General features: G+C 36.2%; 1 protein-coding gene and 1 long non-coding RNA gene across 2 annotated transcripts in view; one reads left to right on the top strand and one right to left on the bottom strand.

The window, feature by feature from the left end:
- Positions 1-5,429, bottom strand: part of LOC134673995 (sodium-dependent neutral amino acid transporter B(0)AT3) — a 69,459-nt gene extending 64,030 nt beyond the window's left edge. The window contains exon 1 of the mRNA XM_063532050.1: positions 5,309-5,429. The gene's annotated coding sequence lies outside the window, so the exon portion shown is untranslated. The remainder of the gene's footprint in view (positions 1-5,308) is intronic.
- Positions 1-23,423, top strand: part of LOC134674013 (uncharacterized) — a 176,741-nt gene that overhangs the window by 37,559 nt on the left and 115,759 nt on the right. The window lies entirely within an intron of this gene.

Here is a 23,423-nt window from a genome sequence, read left to right as displayed (position 1 = left end):
CGTCAAGTATTGCCAATTTTCAGTCCTTCCTATCATTTCTTAGACTTACAGTATTTGTACGATTACGGAATGACTTACGAATCCGGCTCGAAGGATCAAATATGAAGTGGATTATGTATATGTATATACAGGGTGGAAAGATAAGTCGCGCCCTGGAGGGAAACTACCTTAAATCCTTAAGCTGGCTCATTTTACTTAAAGGAGATATTCCTTTATTTTTAAAAAGAAACAAAACTGCATTCAAAGATTTTCTAAAATTCGCTTGCCTCGCCGGGGACTCGAACCGACTATAAATTAAAAAAATAAAAAACTCGCAATTTTATTCTACTAGTCCATACAGTTAATGTTAATGACAACATTTCTCCAAGAAACATTAGGTCTTACACTCGTCTGTCGTACAAAATATCCATAAAATCTAATATTTAGTACTTAAGATTTTTTTAGACAAGCCAAATTGAAGAAATATAGAAAAATACTTTGAATGCAGTTTTGTTTCTTTTTAAAAATAAAGGAATGTCTCCTTTAAGTAAAATGAGCTAGCTTAAGGATTTAAGGTAGTTTCCCTCCAGGGTCCGACTTATCTTTCCACCCTGTATATTCAATTAAACATATTTCTGACTGGTTCTTTAATTTTAGTACAAATTTAAATCAAAATGTCACATTATTTTTATATGTGAGAGTGTGTGGGGATCACTGTACCTACTGCTTTTATTGAAATTTCTGTTTTTCTTGAAATAAATAATAATTATAATTTTAGCCTATATACGTCCCTTTGCTGGGCACAGGCCTCCACTCATGCACGAGAGGGCTTGGGCTATAGTCCCCACGCTAGCCCGATGCAGATTGGGGACTTCACATACACCTTTGAATTTCTTCGCAGATATATGCAGGTTTCATGTCATTATTTAAATCTAGAAAAGCGAATATAATAAATCGCAGAAGGCTCACACAGTATTTATACGATAAGCCGATCCGATTTCGGAAACGGGGCACGATTTGAAGGCTTACCTGCTAAGCCCCGAGGTGTCATTTGATCACGCCAAGGGCGAGGCAACTCCGGCAAACGGCACCGTGTCATGGGGAAACGCGATTGGTCTCGATTCGAGTTCATTCGAAGAATTTTGAAAACCAATTGATTATCGAATATATTTTTATTAATTTTATGACCGTTAACAAAGTGATATTAAGTTAATAAGTATAACTTATACTTATTATAAGTCAAATATACTTTATTCATGTAGGCCTACCAACAAGCACTTATGAAATGTACGTATTAAAAAAAAACATTTGAATATTCGGATGAAATAAACCCTATTTTACAAATCGTCGGGTGACAAGCAAAAGTCACTAACTAACACCATTGAAATTATTGGACAATAAACCATGTTACAAGTGTAATAAAGTGCATTGTTACTTTAATTTTTTGATAGTACTTAGTGACTTTTTCTTGTTACCCGAGAAAATATATTTTTTCTGCCAAATTGCAGGGCAGTTTGTTGGCAGAGGGAACTCCCTTAAAACATAGATGGGTAGACTTAGCTAGTTTGCCTAATTAATGGTTAACTCAAGTACATCTTATTACTTATGCTGGTAACTTTAACTTAATTTTGTTTAACAAAAACATTTTCATTTTGAAATGTTATGTAGATGTAAGTATTCAGATATTGATTTAAAAAATGCAGACTGACTGTTTTTAGACTAATTATATCTAGAGTAAGACCAAGCTAAGTTGGCAGCTAATTTGGTAGCACAGAATGTGCAAGTGTTATTTTAAACGTCATCACTGAATAAATAATCGTAGTAGGTACAGAAGACTCACTGTCTAACAAAACGCGTCTGTTACGATCAGGCCGCGTAGCCAAAATGCCAATCGCTTACGCTCCGTAGCGATCGAAACGCAACTGTCACTGTCGCACTAATATGGAAGAGTGATAGAGAGACACAAAGCGTTTCGTTGTCGAAGCGATAGCGATTGTAACCTTGGCTAGGCCGGCAGCACAGATATGGCCGCTAGCTGGCGACAGCGCCACGCGCGGCTTATGGTTTTCCCCATAGTCTAATAAAACATGGTCTTCTCTTCCCAGAGTGACGCAAGCCTACGTCACAATAACATGGCCGCTATATATAGCGCTATCGCATATTATCATATAGCGCTGTCGCATGATGACGTAGGCTTGTGTCAATCAGGTGACCTAGAAAAGACGGGAAGAGAATACCAGGCGGAGTATATTATTATACCATGGCTTTCCCCAAAATTGAGGTGGAACGGATGTACTTTTAGCTACCTGGAGCAAAGCGACGAAATCGCGGAGTGAGCCATGCCGACGTCATAGCTTCATTGAAGTTTGTGTGTATGTATGTCTATGGGAATTACACGTGGACCTTTAACGAGATTGATCCTCAGGTCACAAAGCAAATTGATTACATTTGCTCATTAACTGTAATCAAAGGGTTCCAAGGCCTAAGACCATTTCTGCTATTTTTAGACGCTCTGTCATTTAATTTAATTATGTAAGGTACCTATATTCTGCAGATACAAGGCCCATTTACACGATACAAGATTCTTGAGCAAAAATCGGCAATAATTGTATGCAAGTTTTGCCGTGCAATAATTGAATTCAAGAATTGACTCAAAGTGTTTATACATGAGCAATAACCAAAATCTTGAATGCAATTATTGTATACAATTCTTGATGGGCAATATTCTTGGCCGTATTTTGTTTACACCAAAGACATTTATTGAACGGCAATAATTGCATGCAAGTCTTGGCAGGTCTAAACTTCAAGTTGAATCAAGTATGATGTATTGAAGCCATATTGAAGCAAGAATTGAACCTATTTGCATTGGCAGATTTTCATTCAATATTGAATGGGTGGTAAAACTGATAAAATGAGCAAAAATTATTTTAAATTAGGTAGTTCGGAGATAATTAAATTCATAGAAATTTATAGAAGTCATCAATGTTTGTGGGACACAGAGGATAAAAATTATAAAAACCGTGAAGCTCGCGAGGCTGCCCTTGCAGATTTTGCTAAAGAATTTGGGGTAGAAGGTTTTGGTCCCAAATAAATAATGAAGAAACTTAGAGCATAAGAACGCAATATCAAGCTGAAAATAAGAAAGTGAAGGATTCAATCGGAACTGGATCTAGCAGTGCTGATGTTTTTCTCGTAACACAGTTGCTACTATAGCAGCGACAAGGAACACACCTGAATCCATGTCGAAAATAAAATATGGACTGGCAATTCTTGTATTCAATTAACTGCACTAGGCTTCGTTTACACGTATGCCAGTATTGAATTCAAGTTGCTACTTGAATACAAGAATGTCACGTATGTTTAGATAGTGCAAGTTTTTTGTCGCCTCAATTTTATTGTATTGAATGTTCAAGAATCTTGTATCGTGTAAATGGGCCTTTTAGTGCATACCAATTTCTATGCAAGGGTGGGTCACTTAATTTTGCAGCTTACTGGAGGTACATTAATCACCTCGTTTGAAATGATTACCTTTAGATAATACTAAGGAACAATTAAGGGACTACAAGATAGGCACATAATACTCTCCCAAACAAAGTATTAGAGATTTCCATTTTTTATATCGACAAATATCGATTCATTTTCAAACTGCACAACACAACGTTCGGGACTTAATCGCGTTGTGCAATTTGATGATGTTTAATAATAGTGAAAGTTTAAATCAGTAAATATCGATTCACTCATTTATTTTAACTGATTTTGTACGAGTATACTCTCCGGAGTTTTTCAGTGTATTTATCTTTATATAGGCTTTTGATTTTTATTGACGAGGTTTTGTTTGTACAAGATCATTAAATTTGTCTTTAAAAACATAGGTACGTACGTACATACTTAAAACAGAACCTTTGCTATTAATATTGTAGGTATATTTATATCAATCAATTATATCAACCTATTACATGATTTAATTGATTTTAATATTCCGAAATAATGTTTACATAACGAGTTTTAATCTGTTCTATACAAAGTAGTCAAATTGTTTGCTTTTTGAATTTGTTTTATCGTGAAATGTAAACATAATGGTCTGACATGTTTACAACTATCATTCATTCAAAAATTGCATGGAATGACTGCAATCAACAAGAAATTGCATTGTAAGTATGCGACGCGAATTTCTTATCCGTGTAAAAAAACTACGTCGTATCGAAATACGCAATACTGAATCATTAAAAAAATGTTTTTACAATATAGAGACCGTCTAAGCTAATGATTCATCGATTTGAATGCAACAAAATGAGGGAGTGTTTTTATAAATGTCATATTATAACAGAAACATGATATTAATGATGACATTTCCACATTTTGTCATGGCTAAGTCCACGCAGAGTTTGGGTGTACCTACTCTAGGAATAAGTAGTTAAATTTTTATTAGGTTTCATACATTTGTTTACATAACAATACATACACACTATTGCATTTATATTTTAGCCATTTAATTTCTACAGAGCTATATCACCGTTTATATTTGTCGTAAAACATATTTTATTACCTAATTTACTTATAGCAAGCCAAGTGTAAGAGAGACGAATGATACCTAGTATGTATACTGGCGGCAGTATCATACCGCAATTAGATTAAATTAAGATCTCTACGTGTCAGAAAACGGGAAAAAAGGTCGTTTTATAAAAAATAAATTAATTGCATGTTATTATTTATATATTATTATAAAAAATACGCAAGTAAATATAACGGGTTAGCACTGATTGACTAGCACGTTATCGTTTACGCAATGTAATATTATGGTTTTGATTAATATGGATTTCCGCAAAGTTAACGCCTGATTCTATTCACTAAAATTAAACTTTTTTAAATTTATTTCACGTGCCGGTAACACGTGACAGGAGCTGACCAGAGATCCTGACCTTCCTAACTTGGCGCATCCTCGCGGCAGTCCCGCGCACAATCAATACAGGTACCTAGGTACATGTGGGACACGTTTAACCTCAAAAACCTCGCGATTCTCGCGAAATACCTTTAGATACTTCAAACTGTGGTTCAAACCTTCAAACTTAATCTTTAAAAAAAAAACAAGTTTTTTTTTTCATAACAGAAGCCGCAAAAATAATGTGTGTTGCGTAATAAAAAAAAAACAACATATTATCTGTAAAATTTCATTCGGTACCTAATATCCCATTTTTTAAATATTTAGTCGGACATCCTCATAGATTTACGTAATATTAATTTTGTGTGCCGAAAATATAAACACTTTTGCGCTTATTAATTAAATACATTTAAAAAAAAACACTTATATTAGTAGTTAAACGACACATACTTTTTCGGTTTAAGATGTTAGAAAATAGTCACTGGCAGTTGCACTTTTTTTTCGCTGTTCGATTTTCGAATTGTCATTCGTCATACGCGACGCGGCGCGAACATTCGCGAGTGGACTGCAGCCGGCGGTCCAATCTAACTATATCGAGACGCTAGGGATGCGAAACGCTTAATTTAGGTATCGATGAAAATATTTTAGCCAATTTGTTTTTAATGAGAAAATTATAAATAGACTGAGCTCATTAAAATGTTTACGTAAATGAAAAGCTTAATTTAGAATGTGATACTTTAATTAGGTACATTACTTATTTATAAATGAATTTACAGTTACAGGCTTTATTGCATGTTTAGAACAGTTGAATGTACAGTAGTTTTGAAAAATAATATATGTAGAAATCTAGAAATATCTTTAAGAACTGAAATTTTGTTTCTTTTTTACATTTCATTGTGATGTGTAATGTGTTGTCTAATTGTTTAAAATACAAATAAAAAGCGCTACCCTACAATCAGGCGGACTTCCAAGGTTGCATAGAGCCAGTAAAGAAGGTACTATACTGGCATGTAGAGTAGTCAATTTGACGGTATTTAAAATAAATTATTTTACACCATGCATGAAATAAAACATCAAAAGATTAATAGAGAAACTTAGGCAGCAGTTATTTATAGACACAATTTCTATTTTAAAACCCGTACAAAACTATAAAGAGTAGTTAATTTGATTGTGACGTCACATCAGTGGCGGCGCGTCCATAAAAGCCGATTCCCACCGGCTTGCCTGTTTTTGGACGTTTGAGCAGAATTGTAAAGGAAATATGTAAGCCAAAAAGCCCCGGCTTGTCTATGAATATATTGGACGCGCCGCCACTGCGTCACATGCTGGTATTTCTTATACAGTGAAACCTGGTTAATTAGCACCTGGATAAATGGAAAACCTCAATAATTGCAACCAAAAGTCCGGTCCCGGTCCCTTGAGACCAAAAGGCCTCTATAATTGAAATTTTGGAACCTCTATAATTGCAATTTAAATTTTAGTGCTTTTCGTAATTTTGCCTCTGTAATTGACCACATCGCAACCAAGACCTCTATAATTGACACTGTGCATAAAAATCCGTTATTTTTGCTCTTCTTTTTACCTCCATTATTGAAACAAGTCTTACTTATTAACTCTGTAATTGAAATAATGTAGTTGTAGACAGCAGAAACAATATTTTAATAGCAATGATCATTTTATTTATATCTTCATCCCGAATTCAATTTATTTATTGGGTATCTATCACAGCCTGTAGTAGGTGAAATACTTTTGATTAATGCAAAAACAAAATATGCTTTTTACATTCTAATAAAACTTTCTTCTACAATTCACGGGAATTTTTTAAACCCAAATGATTAATAAGAAAATAAAGTAGTAATTAATGTAGTGTAAAAGTACAAGTATAGACATAAGCAATATATAGACCAAAAACCCAGAACGTAAGCGTGTAAATCTACTTTCAAAGGTTATTTGCACCTCCATAAAAGAAATTTGTCAGAATGCAACCTCTATTAATGAGAACCTCTATAATTGACACAACGATTTTTTGAACCTCGTTAATTGACACGACCTGCTTAAATGAAAAACCTGGTTAATTGACAAAAAATGGCCGGTCCCTTGAGATTGCAATTATCCAGGTTCCACTGTAAATCCATAGTAGCAAAATCGTCTTGACAGTTAGACAAAAGAAACTGATTTGACTAGTAGTCAAATATCATATTCAAAATCCATTTTTAATATCAAAATGAAATCATTTACTAATCATTTTCTCGTGCATTTCGTTTATATTTATTCGTATATGTCAGCGTGAGAGAGACACACTAGCGAATAATAAATAAATGTCATCATTTTGACAACAAAATGTAATTTCGAATTGACCTCTAGGGCGCTAGAGGTATTCAGATTCACATATTGCTTTTATTACCATATCTATATGTTATATTTAATGGAACTATAGGTCTTTTTGTATATTATCTACAAGCTTAAACATATTTGTATGTGACTGTTTGTTTCCTAAATAAATTTAAAAAAAAACATAAAAACTCAAAAATGCGCATTTTCCCAGAGACAAGACCGGGCTAGATCGATTTTTTGCCCCCGAAATCCCCCATATAGCAAATTTCATCAAAATCTCTAGAGCCGTTTCCGAGATCCCCGAAATATATATATAAATAAATAAATATTTAAACAAGAATCGCTCGTTTAATGGTATAGGATGTACAAAATTGTACAAAGAAAATATTATCACACAAACAAGGGCATACCTAGTACGTTATGTATACTTAACTATACATTTTAACAATACAATCTCACGTCGAGGCTAATAAACTTTATCTTATACTAATTAATTAAAAGCTTATTATGACATCATATGATATCAATATCTATACGAGTATAATGTTCTACTCCTATACTAAGTATAGTTTGTCAAAGAGCTGTCTCATTTCAATCATTGATAGAGACAATCATACTATATTTGTATTATTTGTCTAACACTAGTACTAGCACCCAAAAGAAAAAGATGAGTATAGTTTTCCTGGTTCTTACTGACTGACAAATTGGTTTGACCAACTAGAAGTAACTGATAGAGAAATGGAGGCAGGTTATTAGTAGGTACACTTAGAATTATTTAAATACCCTCTTCACGGTGCTAAGCTAATCATCATCATCTTCCTCGCGTTGTCACGGCTCATGGGTGCCTGGGGTCCGCTTGGCAACTAATCCCAAGAATTGGCATAGGCACTAGTTTTTACGAAAGCGACTGCCCTCTGACCTTCCAACCCAGAGGGTAAACTAGGCCTTATCCTTATTGGGATTAGTCCGGTTTCCTCACGATGCTTTCCTTCACCGAAAATATCAAATGATATTTCGTACGAACGGGGATCTGCCCCCGGCTCCCGGATTGCAAGTCGCACGCTATTAGGTACCGCTAGGCCACCAGTGCAGTGCAGTTCAGTTCACAGAAATCGCCCATTTCCAAAAAAAAACGATTACCTATTTAACAACATCCAGAAATAATTTCTCAAATGTCAGAAAAAACAATATCGTATTCATATAAAATTTAAAACGAATCATTACGTGAAAACATAGGGACACCTAGGCCTAGATAGCCTAGAACCTAATTAACGATTTAGCTAACACGCCGAAAATATTGGTACCTATGCCATTCCTTCATTCATTAATTGTTTTTATCGCCTTACAGTTTTATATAAGAACCGTGATCACCTTAACAGAGATATGCGTATTAAGCTTTGTGATACACTTATCCTGTCAAAGCTCAATTATGCTGACACACTAATAGGAGGGTGTCTATTGTCGCTTACAAAAATGCAAATGCAGAGACTACAAAATGCCTGCGCCAGATTTTGCTTTCCGATACCAAAGCGTGCCCATGTTACACCATTCCTAAAAAACTTAAAATACCTATCTGTTAATCTTAAGATTGTTGTGTCAAATTCTTTTCATTTTTTTCTCATTTCATTTCTTTTCATTCCTTTCTTTCAATACCTATAGCATTCATTATTTTGAACATTTTTTAGGTCATTTTCAGACATTCTCGAAACACATTTCCACATCCCTATTTTGAGTTGACGTCACGTCTCCAAAGGGGTGGGCATGCGCGGAAAGTCCGCCATCTTGGAAACCCTCGGCTCCTTCCGCGTTGCTTCGTCAGCCTTCGGCCAGGCGAATACATGTTCAAAGCATTTTGTATTCGATCTTAAACATGTAGCAAGCATACTTTGACCTATGAGTGCCGGATATTAATGTGTAATCTTAGATTAGATTTATACTGGGGGCCGATTTTTGAAATTCGATCGTTCGATTTCGTCATTCGGAAATCGGTGGAAAACGGCGAAATGCTAATTTTTGAAATACTAGCGATAGAAATTGGGAATCGAGTGGTATTGACCACTCGTTTTCAATTCTATTAGTAGAATTTAAATGCCTAGTAGTGGAGATATTATTGAATGAAATACACGAAATCGAGTAGTCGAATTTCAAAAATCGGCCCCCTGGTCGTTTATAAAGTAATTTAGTAGTAATTTAACTTTGTGAATAACAAGAAAGTCGGGTGCAGACATTGCAGTGATCGCTTAGGTTTACAAAAATATACAAAAGTTGTGGTTGAACGAAATTAAACTTTATTAATATTCTCCGAAGGAGATATGAGTGGCAACATAATTAGTAAATCGAACACAAATTAGAGGTTCCTGTGAAATACTTGCGTTAATTGGGTGATTTAATTGGTCGCGTTTTTATATCAATAAAAATTTCTTAGGTAAAAGAATCGTTATTTATGGAATGGGGAGTTAAAAATTAGAATGGAAATTGTATAACAAATCCATTAAACGAAATTTATCTTAAAAAATCGTACTCGGAAAGTTAAATACTCGAGTGCAGAAACATATCACTTTCTGCACACCTTTCAGAACAATAATGACCCTCTTTTAGAGCATGAGAAATGAAAATGTATTGACTTCAAAAAGAGCCCTTGAGCCTACGTACGGAATACATTTTTGAATTGTTTTTTTTTTTAAACCAACAACAAGCGGGCGTCACTGTCACGCATACAGCTTTTACAGTCTATCTAAGCTAAAATGGCGACGAGTACAAACGTCATATTTTCATACACATTTGTCAATAATGATGACATTGCCATTTTGCCACTTTTTCATTGCAAAAGCCATGCAGTGTTAGTATCCTACCGACTGCGCCATGTCAGTTTTGAAGCATGATACCGAGTTAAGCTAGTGAATTCGGGCCTTTTAAATGCGATCTTACGGTAAAGTATTAAGGTATAATGCCATTTTCATTCTTGTGGGTCAAATTGAGAGAGCGAGATAGTTAATATTTGAAAATTTCTCGCGCTAGACCTCATTTCTGGTTCTCCGTTTATAATTCGTTTTTAAATACCAAAAGTGTCTTGATTTGTATAAAAAGCGGACAGTGTAGTAAAAGGATATTATTTTTTGGTAAATCAGTTATTATTTTGAACAAAACTTGCATACTTTTTAACCGACTCCAATTTCTTAGAAGGAAGAGGTTCTGTATTCGGTTGTGGCTATTTTTTTTATGTTTTCACAGTATGTTGTGACAGCCGCTCAAAAAATTATCATTTTCAAACGTTTGACGCCGTAACGGTATTACCAAATAAAACAAGCTAAGTTTAATGTATGAGTGAAATTTAGTTACAATGAGCGTATTTTACTCGGAGTAATTAACAATGGAGCCGCCATTAACAGGCGTTCCCCTCTGTCGAAAATAGGCGGCCAATGGTCAACCTCATGACAACCATATGTATGGACTGACGTTTATCTGACATGACGTACCTATACATTTGATGTGCCTCTCCCCCGCAAAAAACGGCAGACTATTTTGTACCGAAAATTTTAGACATGGCGTCTCCGTTGGTTATATCCTCCAAGGTATTTTAATTATTTAATGTATGTATTGTGTTGAATAGTCCATTATTAAAAAAATTATAATAAGCAACGTTATTATACATTTATTAATTAATAATTAATAATAAGCAACGTCAGCATACTATTTTAGGGGTTTTATCACGAAATTACATGAGTTATTTTTTTAACTTGTTATTGTAATTTTTTTATTCTCAGAACATGGACGCCAATAAAATAAAAAGAAATAATTTGGCCAAGTCCGAGATAGCTCGAGGCATTTAGTGTTCCGTACGGCTACCATCAGTTTGGCATTGACATAAACGATATCGCGAACGTAATTTACTTCCTATAGGTATATCTCTTTCGCACTAATATATCAGTACGAGCGAGATGCATAGAAAGTAAATTACGTTCACGCCCACAGTAGCGTTTATGTCAATGCCAAACTGATGGTAGCCGTACCGCTCGCATCGTTACATTTTACAGAGGTTGTTTGCCTGTTTTTAGGATACCGTATTCAACTACACACACAGAACAATAGTACAAAGTGTCTAAGTGCGAAGGCCGAAGGCCGAGCTTTAGCAAAATGTCATCGCTTTAGCACAGAGCAATAGTACAAGTACAGGCCGACCTCCGCGTAGCCCGAAGCGTCCAGGATGTCAGTGCTTTAACACAGAACAATAGTACAAGTGTCTAAATGCGAAAGCCGAAGGCCGAGCTCCGCGTAGGGCCGAAGGCCCGAAGCGTCCAGGATGTTAGTACTTAAACACAGAACAATAGTATAAGTATCTAAATGCGAAGGCCGAAGGCCGAGCTCCGCGTAGGGCCGAAGGCCCGAAGCGTCCAGGCTGTCAGTTCTGTGTTTAACCACTGACATCTTGCAGGCTTCGGGCCTTCGGCCCTACGCGGAGCTTGGCCTCCAGCCTTCGTATTTAGACACTTGTATTAATTACCTGTGTTTAGAACTGACCTCCTGGATGCTTCGGGCTTTCGGCCCAATGCGACTTCAGCCTTTGGATCTTGCGACTTAGACACTTGTACTTAAAAATACTTAGAAAAGTTACGGGAGGCGCGCGTCTGTCGGACGCTTCGGATCTTCGAATCGCTCCTTCGGCCTTTGCATTTAGTTAGATTCTTGTACTATTGCTTTGTGTTTGAATACCGAAGTCGAGCATCTCGCGAATGCTTGATGTATTATAATAATTTAGAGTAAGGCCAAGCGCGCACCACGATTTTTTGTCCTGCGATAATTTTGTCGCAGAAATGCAACGTATGTGTTTATATCTTAGTGCGCGCATATGCGACAAAAAAATCGCAGCGATTTTAAAATTGTGATTTGTCACATTTTTCCGCGATTGTTCGCGACGCGATTGTCGCAAAGTGAATTGCAGCATGCGGAGTTGTATGGCCCCGCGCGCACTATGATAATAAAATCGCACCCCGGCCGGACCTCAGTCGGCATTTCGCTCTCCAAACCCCAACATCTCGGCACCTGCATCTCCAATGGAGTCTCAAAATGAGACGCTAGATGTTGACCATTTAATTATGGAAATAGACGGGGATCACCTTTGTGTTATAAATGCTCAAAGTCATACCAGCAATCGCATATTAAAGACACGTTTCATGACAAGCGACTGGTACGAAATCCATGTTGAGAATGAACAAATCGTCGACTTTTTCATCGCAGTGCGCGCAGTGCATTTTCTGCGATATATTACAGCGCGATTCTAAAATCGTGTCGCAAAAATTAATATTGTGGTGCGCGCTTGGCCTATAGTACCTTAAATGTATACTCCTTCAATTTGAATTTAGAACTCATTATTATTCTTTATTTGATTTTGTTTCTAGTTCTATGCCATATATATAGACTTTAATATTATTTAGAATTGCTAAAAAACAAGATCGGCTTACTTTAAATATTTCGTCAATTTTACCTTTGTTTCTAAAAACTGTGATATTTAACTGTCATATACTATTAATGTCTTCCAAAATTATTTTCTCGTAACAGGACTGAGGGGCTACCGCGAAAACCGAAATTCGCAATTTGCGGGGATCTTTCTCTTTTACTCCAATGAAGGCGTAATTAGAGTGACAGTGAAAAATGCTCGCAATTTGCGAACTTCTATTTTCGCGGTTATAGCCCTGAATCTTGTTGCTCACCGATCCGTTCAAAAATATACATAAGTACTGAATATAATTAATAGATATTATAATTATACAATTAATACAGAAATGTAATGGTACTTAATGAAAAGGAATATTGTGTATATAGTTTCGACGAATCAGATACTCTCAATAAAATCTATACATGAGGCCAAAGCTGTTCATAAATATTAAATGACTTTATTATCTCTATACGCCTTACTAACTCTATGTGTCCTATTGTGGAAAAAAAAAACACAACGACAGTCAAGAACGGAATTCTTAATTTGAATTTTTCAGGTTTTTGAGATGCCTAGTCCATTGGTTGGAAAGCCCGTTCGAAATTGAAACTTATTTGCAATATAATAAGGTCGTATTTTGTAGATCTCTCTCATACTTATAGTAGGCTATTAGATAAAATTAAATATCCCACAAAAATAAGCAAGCAGAATTAAACTTTGTGTCAAAGACATAAGTCATAAATTTCAATGCCAAAGTTTTAACTAAGGATGTTTCTCGCCTAATATGAATTGACCAGTGTAAGCATCAGTTAGCTAGCCCTAAGCAACCAAAGGTCAAGCTGCAGTTGAAAAACTAATAAAGATAAAGTTAAGCTGATAATTTTCCCGCCGTCTCCATGCTTCTTTAAGTTGGGTATTGACTGGTCAGCTGCCTGTTAGCTATAGTTTTCGCGAAAATCGCCAGGACAGAGGTGAAATTTTTTGTATGAAAACTTGCAACTTTAAATGCATTTTGTGACGAAACTATTGCAGTCTAAAATGAAGTCAAAATCAGTCCATCGACTCAATTTTTTGCAAGCTTTCTAATGGTACCCCACACGATTCTTACAAATGAAAAAAGTTTCAGCCTACCCCTCTCAACCCCCTAAATTTCCCCCTTTAATAAGAAATAAGCAGTTTTGACTTATTTATAATATGAGTGGTGGTAATTGCTATAACTGTTCCAAATTTTAGGTATCTATGTCAAACGGTCTCTGAGAAAAACGTATTTAACTGATTTGCAAGACCGAAGTGATCCCATAAGTGTTCCGTAAACAAAGTTTTGTACGGAACACTAAAAACGAGAAGTTGATAAGTACCAAAAATATTTATGTAAGATGCATGTAGTATTGACAATTCCAGCAATTCATAATTAATAAATAATAGATTTGATTCTTTAGATACTTTGATTTTGCAAAAACGTGCATTTATTTTAATACTTACAATTTAATATTGTTATCTAAATATATTTTAATAACATTTCATTATCCCTAATTATGAGATTAAAAAAATTAAAACTTATGTAATTTGGTTACTTAGTCTAATTAGAGTAGTACGTATCACCGACTTAAGGTTATTGTCACCAAATTAGCGACGTTCAGGCAACATTAAAAAAAGCAGACTAAGAACAGTATTCGTGACAATTTATCTATCTATCTATCTATATATATAAATGCAAGTGTCCTGACTGACTGACTGACTGACTGACTGACTGATTCATCAACGCAGAGCCGAAACTACAAAAGCCAGAGAGTTGAAATTTGCACACCAGATTGCATTTATAAAGTGTACAAGAGATAAGAAGCGATTTTGAAAAATTCAACCCCTAAGGGGGTTAAAAAGGGGATGAAAGTTTGTATGGGGTTAAAGTTTTCTTTTAAGCTAGGAATTTGAAACTTCGTAAAAAGATATATTATTAAAATACAAGAAAACTAATTTCAGAATTTTTGAAAATTCATCCCCTAAGGTGGTGAAAAAGGGGTTGAGAGTTTGTATGGATATCAAAAAAAAATTCAAGTGGTAGACTTGAATCTTTGTACTTAGGGATATTATTAGAAGACAGGAAAAGTAATTTCAGCGTTTTGTAAAATTCATCCCCTAACAGGGTTAAAAAGGGGTTGAAAATTTTAATCCATTACAAATGCTTTCAAACTTCGCAGAAAGGCATAATAGCCGAATAAAAAAAAAGTCATTGAAACGTTTTTGGAAATTCAACCCCTAAGGGGGTTAAAAAGGGGATGAAAGTTCGTCTTCGGGTGCACATTTTATTTGAAGCTAGGAACTTGAAACTTTGTAAAAAGGTATTATATTAAAATACAAGAAAACTAATTTCAGCGTTTTTGAAAATTCATCCCTATGGTGGTGAAAACGGGGTTGAAAGTTTGTATGGATATCATGCATTTTTTTCGAGCGCGGGATATGAATCTTTGTATTTGGGGATATTATTAGAAGACCATAAAAAAGATTTCAGCGATTTGTAAAATTCATCCCCTAACAGGGTTAAAATGGGGTTCAAAGTTTGAATCCATTACAAATGCTTTGAAACTTCTAAGAAAGACATAATAGCCGATTACAAAAAAAAGTAATTGCAAAGTTTTTGGAAATTCAATCCCTAAGGGGGCTAAAAAGGGGATGAAAATTCGTCTTGGGGTGTAAATTTAATTTTAAGCTAGGAACTTTAACTTTTTGGAAAAAAAGGTAATAAATTAAAAAACATGAAAACTTTTTGAAAATCATCCCCCAAGGTGGTGAGAAAGGGGTTGAAAGTTTGTATGGAGATCAGATATTTTGTGAGTGCGGAATGCGGAACTTGAATCTTTGTATAAGGGCATAGGTACCTATTATGAGAATACAAGAAAAGTAATTTCAGCAACCAACATCAAAATCCACTTGACTTAAAACTTCATACAACTTGCTAAAAAAGAAAAGTACTTAATTTCAACATTGCTTGGATATGAAAATTATAGGTAGGTACTAAAGATGTAAAATGTTGAAGATAAGATTCCACGCGGACGAAGTCGCGGGCAACAGCTAGTCTATCTATATACAGGGCGTCCCACGGCGATGCCACATGGAGGGAAAGTACCTTAAATATCATAGATAGCATATTTTGCTGAAAGAAGACTTCATTTTATTTTTAAAACTTAGTAAAGTTGCATTCATACTTTTTTAATTTTTTTCGAAAAAAAATGTATGGAAAAAAATTATCGCGTCATTGGAGGAAAAGTACCTTAATTATTGTAAATGAACATCTTACTGAAAGAAGACATTATTTCGATTTAAAAAAACAAGTTGAATTGCATTTTAAATAATTTCATGGTTAAACCGGGAATCGAACCCGCTATACGAGAAAAAAAAAATACCTTGTACCAAAAAAATAATTCTCACATTGAAGCCTTTCGATCGGTATGACAAAGCTACAAGGTATTTTTTTTTTCTCGTGTAGCGGGTTCGATTCCCGGTATAACCATGAAATTATTTAAAATGCAATTCAACTTGTTTTTTTAAATCGAAATAATGTCTTCTTTCAGTAAGATGTTCATTTACAATAATTAAGGTACTTTTCTTCCAATGACGCGATAATTTTTTTCCATACATTTTTTTTCAAAAAAAATTAAAAAAGTATGAATGCAATTTAACTAAGTTTTAAAAATAAAATGAAGTCTTCTTTCAGCAAAATATGCTATCTATGATATTTAAGGTACTTTCCCTCCATGTGGCATCGCCGTGGGACGCCCTGTATATAAATGCAAGTGTCCTGACTGACTGATTCATCAACGCAGAGCCGAAACTACACAAGCCAGAAAGTTGAAATTTGCACACCAGATTGCATTTATAAAGTGTACAAGAGATAAGAAGCGATTTTGAGAAATTCAACCCCTAAGGGGGTTAAAAAGGGGATGAAAGTTTGTATGGGGTTAAAGTTTTCTTTTAAGCTAGGAATTTAAAACTTCGTAAAAAGATATATTATTAAAATACAAGAAAACTAATTTCAGCGTTTTTGAAAATTCATCCCCTAAGGTGGTAAAAAAGGGGTTGAAAGTTTGTATGGATATCAAAAATTTTTTCGTTTGGTGGACTTGATTCTTTGTATTTAGGGATATTATTAGAAGACAGGTAAAGTAATTTCAGCGTTTTGTAAAATTCATCCCCTAACAGGGTTAAAAAGGGGTTGAAAATTTTAATTCATTACAAATGCTTTGAAACTTCTTAGAAAGGCATAATAGCCGATAAGAAAAAAAAGTGATTGCAACGTTTTTGGAAATTCAACCCCTAAGGGGGTTAAAAAGGGGATGAAAGTTCGTCTTCGGGTGCAAATTTTATTTTAAGCTAGGATCTTGAAACTTTGTAAAAACGTATCAAATTCAAAAACAAGAAAACTAATTTCAGCGTTTTAGAAAATTCATCCCCCAAGGTGGTGAAAAAGGGGTTGAAAGTTTGTATGGATATCAAACATTTTTCGAGTGTGGGACTTGAATCTTTGTATTTAGGGATATTATTAGAAGACAGGAAAAGTGATTTCAGCGTTTTGTAAATTTCATCCCCTAACATGGTTTAAAAGGGGTTGAAAGTTTGAATCCATTACAAATGGTTTTGAAACTTCTTAGAAAGGCATAATAGCCGATTACAAAAAAAAGTAATTACAACGTTTTTGGAATGTCAATCGCTAAGGGGGCTAAAAAGGGGATGAAAGTTCGTCTGCGGGTGCAAATTTTATTCTAAGCAAGGAACTTGAAACGTTGTAAAAACGTTTTAAATTAAAATGCAAGAAAACTAATATCAGCGTTTTTGAAAATTCATCCCCTAAGGTGGTGAAAAAGGGGTTGAAAGTTTGTATGGATATCAAACATTTTTTCGAACGCGGGACTTGAATCTTTGTATTTGGGGATATTATTAGAAGACAGGAAAAGTAATTTCAGCGTTTTGTAAAATTCATCCCCTAACAGGGATAAAAAGGGGTTGAAAGTTTGAATCCATCACAAATGCTTTGAAACTTCTTAGAAAGGCGTATTAGCTGATTTCAAAAAAAAGTAATTGCAACGTTTTTGGAAATTCACCCCCTAAGGGGGTTAACAAGGGGATGAAAGTTCGTCTTGGGGTGCAAATTTTATTTTAAGCTAGGAACTTGAAACTTTGCAAAAAGGTATTAAATTAAAATACAAGAAAACTAATTTCAGCTTTTTTGAAAATTCATCCCCTAAGGTGGTGAAAAAGGGGTTGAAAGTTTGTATGAATATCAAACATTTTTTTAAGCTTTCAAGCTAGGAACTTCAAACTTGGTAAAAGGGCATTAACATTATATTAAAAGTTTGTATTATAAAGTTTGCATCGATGAAAATTATAATAGGTACTCGTACCTACTCAAGATGTAAAATTCATCCCCATCAAGATAAGAGTCCACGCGGACGAAGTCGCGGGCAACAGCTAGTTAAGATTTAAATGACTGATTATGCCAATAATAAGAGCCAACAGGAGTGGTCATTTCTCCATACAAACTTACTCGACTGTTTCCTCCGTGGGTTTTGATGCTAGAGCAATGATTTTTTCAACACAGATTAATATTGTCAATATCTGTGTCGGACTCTTTTGTTTTTTTGATATTATTGTTTTTTAAGGCGCTAGAGCCCTTCAAAAATGGCCTCATTGAGAGGCGTAGTATTCAAAACTGACACAGATAATTTCATAATCATTTAGATTTTCAAATTTGGTTACGATTGGTTGGGTTTTGGAGGAGGAAACAGTCGAGTACGAAACCTCGATTTTTAAGATTTTTACGCAGGATTTTTCGCCTTGTCCTTATCGCACTAGTTTTAGGAGCCGCTTCCGCTAGCGAGACGGGTATATTTACCTAAAATATTTAAAACTCAGCTCCTGTTTCGTCATAAGACTGTCTGCAGTTCCTATTAGAAGTAAAGACATTGATTGATAATAACATGGACTCCATTCAAATTTCGATTTTATCATAGAATTCGATAAGATCACCTGAGCATGACATAGATTACTTTATTCATATATCGTTAGCCTACCCGCATTGAGTCTGAGTCTAGTTAATACATACGCATATTTCAGTCATCCTGTAGACAACATGACAATCGCTAACGCTACGTAGCGAACGAAACGCAACAGTCACTGTCACACTAACGTGGAAGAGTGATAGAGAGACACAAAACGATTCGATAGCGAAGCGCAACCGATCGTCACCTTGGCTAGGCCGCCAATTGAGCAACTGAGCATCGACTTCACGCTGGATTCGTGCCAAGTCCGCAAGGTCGATCGATCCTACACGTGCAATGTGGGCCACGAAATATACACCGAGAAAAAACCAACGGATTGCACTCCGGGAGTGCCGGCTGAAGTGAAAACACAAAATGTCTGCAGCACTGTGTATAATTGAGGTTAATGCCTTCTAGCGTTATTTCGTCGCATTACTTGAAACCAATAAGCACATCACTGTTAGTACTCGAGTTATATTAGTACCAGTTAGAGGGAAACTCACTAGATGGCATTAAAATCGATAAAGAAAAACTCAATGACATAGTAATTCGATCAGGTCACGTGTCCGTCTTACGGTCACGTGACACCTGTTACGAGGTTAACATTTTTCCCCCATCACAAAAAGTGCACAGCGCCGCTAAAGAAGTTTTCACTTCAAAAATATGCACTGCCTTTTGCCTCGTCTTGGTGGGGGCACCGGCCGTGCCCCCAGGTACAGAGATCAGCATTACAACATTCAGCGCTAATCACGACAGATTGTCGTGCCTACGAAGCATTTCCGCTAACATACCAGGAAACCCATGTAATCGGCTACGACCGTAGTAGAACCGGCTTTGGCCCAGTCTATAAATCTGCTGACGTGGATACTAGCATGTCATACCTAATTAAAATGACACATCAAGCCATATCAAATACACGCCTTAATAATTTTTAAGAAAAAAAAACCGACTTCTATGGGGCCCGGTGAAAAATTATGGTAGATGGTGCACTATGTAGAAAAGGAGGTAAAACCAGTACTTTCTAGTAGCATTTCGTTTCCGTAAGGGTCGTAGTTCTAGCCTAACCTAACCCACTTCTCTGATTGCAGTTCGGTTCTGTGAGGATCGTAGTTCGAACCTAATCAAACCCACTTTTCTAGTAGCATTTCGTTTCTGTAAAGCCCGCAGTGCTGACCAAACCTAACCCACTTTTGTTTGGTCTGTGAGGATCGCAGTTCAAACCTAACCTAACCTACTTAACGGCGCATGCCGTGCGCTGTACGAGCGGGGGTATGAGCGGGAGGGGTTTGGCATCATCATACTATATACCTACATTTTATGGTAGGTAATCATAGCGGTTTATTTAGTTTAGGTATCATAGTGATTTTCCGGGTCAAGGTCCAGGTCTCCGAGTCCGAGTCCGGGTCTGAGTCTGGGTCCGAGTCTGGGTCCGAGTCCGGGTCCGAGTCCGGGTCCGAGTCCGGGTCCGAGTCCGGGTCCGAGTCCGGGTCCAAGTCCGAGTCCGAGTCCAGGTCCGGTTCCGATCCGGGTACGAGTCCGGGTCCCAGTCCAAGTCAAAATCGAAATTCGAAATTACCAAACGTGTACTATGCGTCGTTGAAGAGTTCTGTTCTGATCATCATCAGCAATTCCACTTCATCAAATGCGACAGTTTTTAATGTAAATGCTTGATTTTATGATGAAAATACAGAAAATTGTATACGTATGCCTTTAAGATTTGAGGAGTTCCCTCGATTCCTTATGGATCCCATCATCAGAACTCGAGCTTGACAGAAATGTGGCTTAAAAACTAAACTTGCTTAGCAAACATAACGAAGAGGACAAATCGCCAAACGTGAACTATGCGTCGTTGAAGAGTTCCGTTCTGATAATCATCAGCAGTTCCACTTAGCGATGGGTGAGTCGAGTTATCTGATTCGAATAATCCGAATCAACCTACAGATGAGTTGATTCGAATCAAGACTATTGGCAGTCCGAATCAACTCGGCCACTAAACTGACTGGTAACTTGGTATCCGATCCGCTGACTCGGCGAATGAATCGCCAATTCACCAACTCTCCGAGCCGAGTCAACGCTACGCTAAGGCCATTCAAAAATAAACCTTAATTCGATAGCCCGAAGGTTCTTTTTACAACAACTGCCGCTTGATTCGCCGTTTCAATCCGAGTTGACTGGTACTATGACCATTCAAAAATAAACCTTAATTCCGTAGCCCGAAGGTTCTTTTTACAACAACTGCCGCTTGATTCGCCATCCCGAGTCGAGTTCACTGGTAGTATGGCCATTGAAAAATAAACCTTAATTCGGTGTCCTGAAGGTTCTGTTTACAACAACTGCCGCTTGACTCGTTTGCGGCTCCGCGGCCCGTGACCTTGTAGCAAACCACGCAAACCGTCGAGTCGAGTCAGTTCGAATTTCAACTCGGATCAGTGGCCGAATCGATTCGAATGATTCGAATCGAAAAAAAGTGGACTCGTCACATCGCTAGTTCCACTCCATCAAATGCGACAGTTTTGAATGAAAATGCTTGATTTTCTGATGAAAATACAAAAACCTCTATACGCATGCCTTTAAAATTTGAGGAGTTCCCTCGATTTCTCATGGATCCCATCATCAGAACTCAAGCTTGACAAAAATGTTGCTTAAAAACTTAACTTGCTTAACAAACATAAGGAAGAGGACAAATCGCCAAAGGTGAACTATGCGTCGTTGAAGAGTTCCGTTCTGATCATCATCAGCAGTTCCACTTCATCAAATGTCACGTTTTTGAATGTATATGCTTGATTTGTTGATAAAAACACAAAAATCACTATATGTATGCCTTTAAGATTTGAGGAGTTCCGTCGATTCCTCATGGATCCCATCATCAGAACTGGATTTTGACAAAAACGGGACCAATCTGTATGCATATACATGCAATCAAAAAAAGAATTTTTAAAATCGGTCCAGTAATGACGGAGATATGGAGTAACAAACATAAAAAATAAAAAAAATAAAAATAAAAAAAAACATACAACCGAATTGATAACCTCCTCCTTTGGGATTTGGAAGTCGGTTAAAAATAACCATTATAATATTAAACCATGGGTAACATCCGGACTTGTGCACTGTATGAGATATAGAGATAAACTGCATTTAAAAGCTAAATCTAATCCACATAACATTACAGTTAACCTACAAAAGATATCGCAATTTCTGCAATAAATAAATAAAATAAAATAAAATGCCTTTATTAATTCTCTACATGTTACATAAAAAGTTAAAAAAATGTTTTAATAAGTTAAAAAAAAATATATATATATATTATTATTTTGTAGAGACCCCTCTTCGGGTGAAGGCCTCCTCCAGATTCAGCCACTTTTTCCTGTCCTTTGCTTTCTGTGACCAGTCATGCCCGGCTGTAGCCACGATTTCGTCGATCCATTTTTCTTTAGCCTTCCCTCTATTCCTTGTCCCCGACGGGCCCCGCCATAGGGTGGTTATTTTTGCCCACCCGTCTTTATGCATTCGTGCTGTGTGGCCACACCATTTCCACTTTAATTTTTGCGCAAATGATAATGCGTCGATTACACCAGTTATTTGCCTTATGTCTTTGCTCCTCTTTCTTTGGATTAATTTTATATTAAGTATGGATCTTTCCATGGCACGTTGGCAGCGTTGTATTTTATTCCGCGCTTGTTGGTTGTATATCCATGACTGGCACGCATATGTCAAGCTAGGCAGCAGACAGGTATCTAGTACTCTTTTTTTCAGCTTCATTGGCAGACTTGATTTTAAAATTTCTTTGTATTTCCAGAATTTAGACCATGTAATGGCGATACGTCTTGATATTTCATCGATGTTTCTGTTTTTGTTGAAGGATATTAGTTTGCCTAAATATACATATTCTTTGACATATTCCAGTGGGCTAGAGTTTTACGTTTATTTCTTTCTCATTTGCGTTTGTTATTATTTTAGTTTTACGTTCAGCTCTAAGCCTATGTTCTTGCTCGCATTATTTAAGTCATTTAACATTATTTCGAGTTCGCGTGCTGTTTCTGCAAAAATGACAATGTCGTCGGCGATTCTTAAATTGTTTAGGTATTTTCCATTTATAAATAAGCCTTTAGATGTCCATTTTAAGTTTTTCAGAATATTTTGCAAAACCGAAATAAATAATTTCGGTGATAGTGGGTCCCCTTGTTTTACGCCACGTTTTATCTCTATAGGGTCGCCAGTTCTGTCAAGTTTTATTCTGCTCGTGCTTTTGCTGTATATGTCTTTTAATATTTGTATGTAGCTTTCTTGAACATTTTGGGCTTTCTTGAACCTAGTATATATAAACTTTTTGCTATGTGCTTGCAGGAAAGACTGAACCCCACGATAGAGCAAAACCAGCCGGTAGAGCAGGCCGATTTTCAAAAGGCTTTAGCACTATAGATCATATACACGCCGTTGATCAAGTTATCGAAAAATATACGGAATTTAAACGCCCACTCTACCTCGCGTTTATCGATTACGCAAAAGCGTTCGACTCTATTTCGCATAATAGCATCTGGAACGCACTTAGAATTTCTGCAATAACATTCTAAAAAAAGTTAAAAACAGTTATGATCAGGCACAACTAACTACATAAGATCACTATCTTAAGTACGTATTTGTACGCAGAACTCGGTCTTCAGTCTTCGCATTTGGACACTAATTGTACTATTGCTCGGCATTTAATCTTCCTATCCAAGCTACTTTGCATAGTTGCAGAGATATAAGCCACCACGCCAGAAAACTTCAT

This window comes from Cydia fagiglandana, chromosome 19 (assembly GCF_963556715.1).
Source record: "Cydia fagiglandana chromosome 19, ilCydFagi1.1, whole genome shotgun sequence".
Lineage (NCBI taxonomy): Eukaryota > Metazoa > Arthropoda > Insecta > Lepidoptera > Tortricidae > Cydia > Cydia fagiglandana.
The sequence above is the reverse complement of the archived record's forward strand: the minus strand, read 5'-3'. Positions and strand labels throughout refer to the sequence as shown.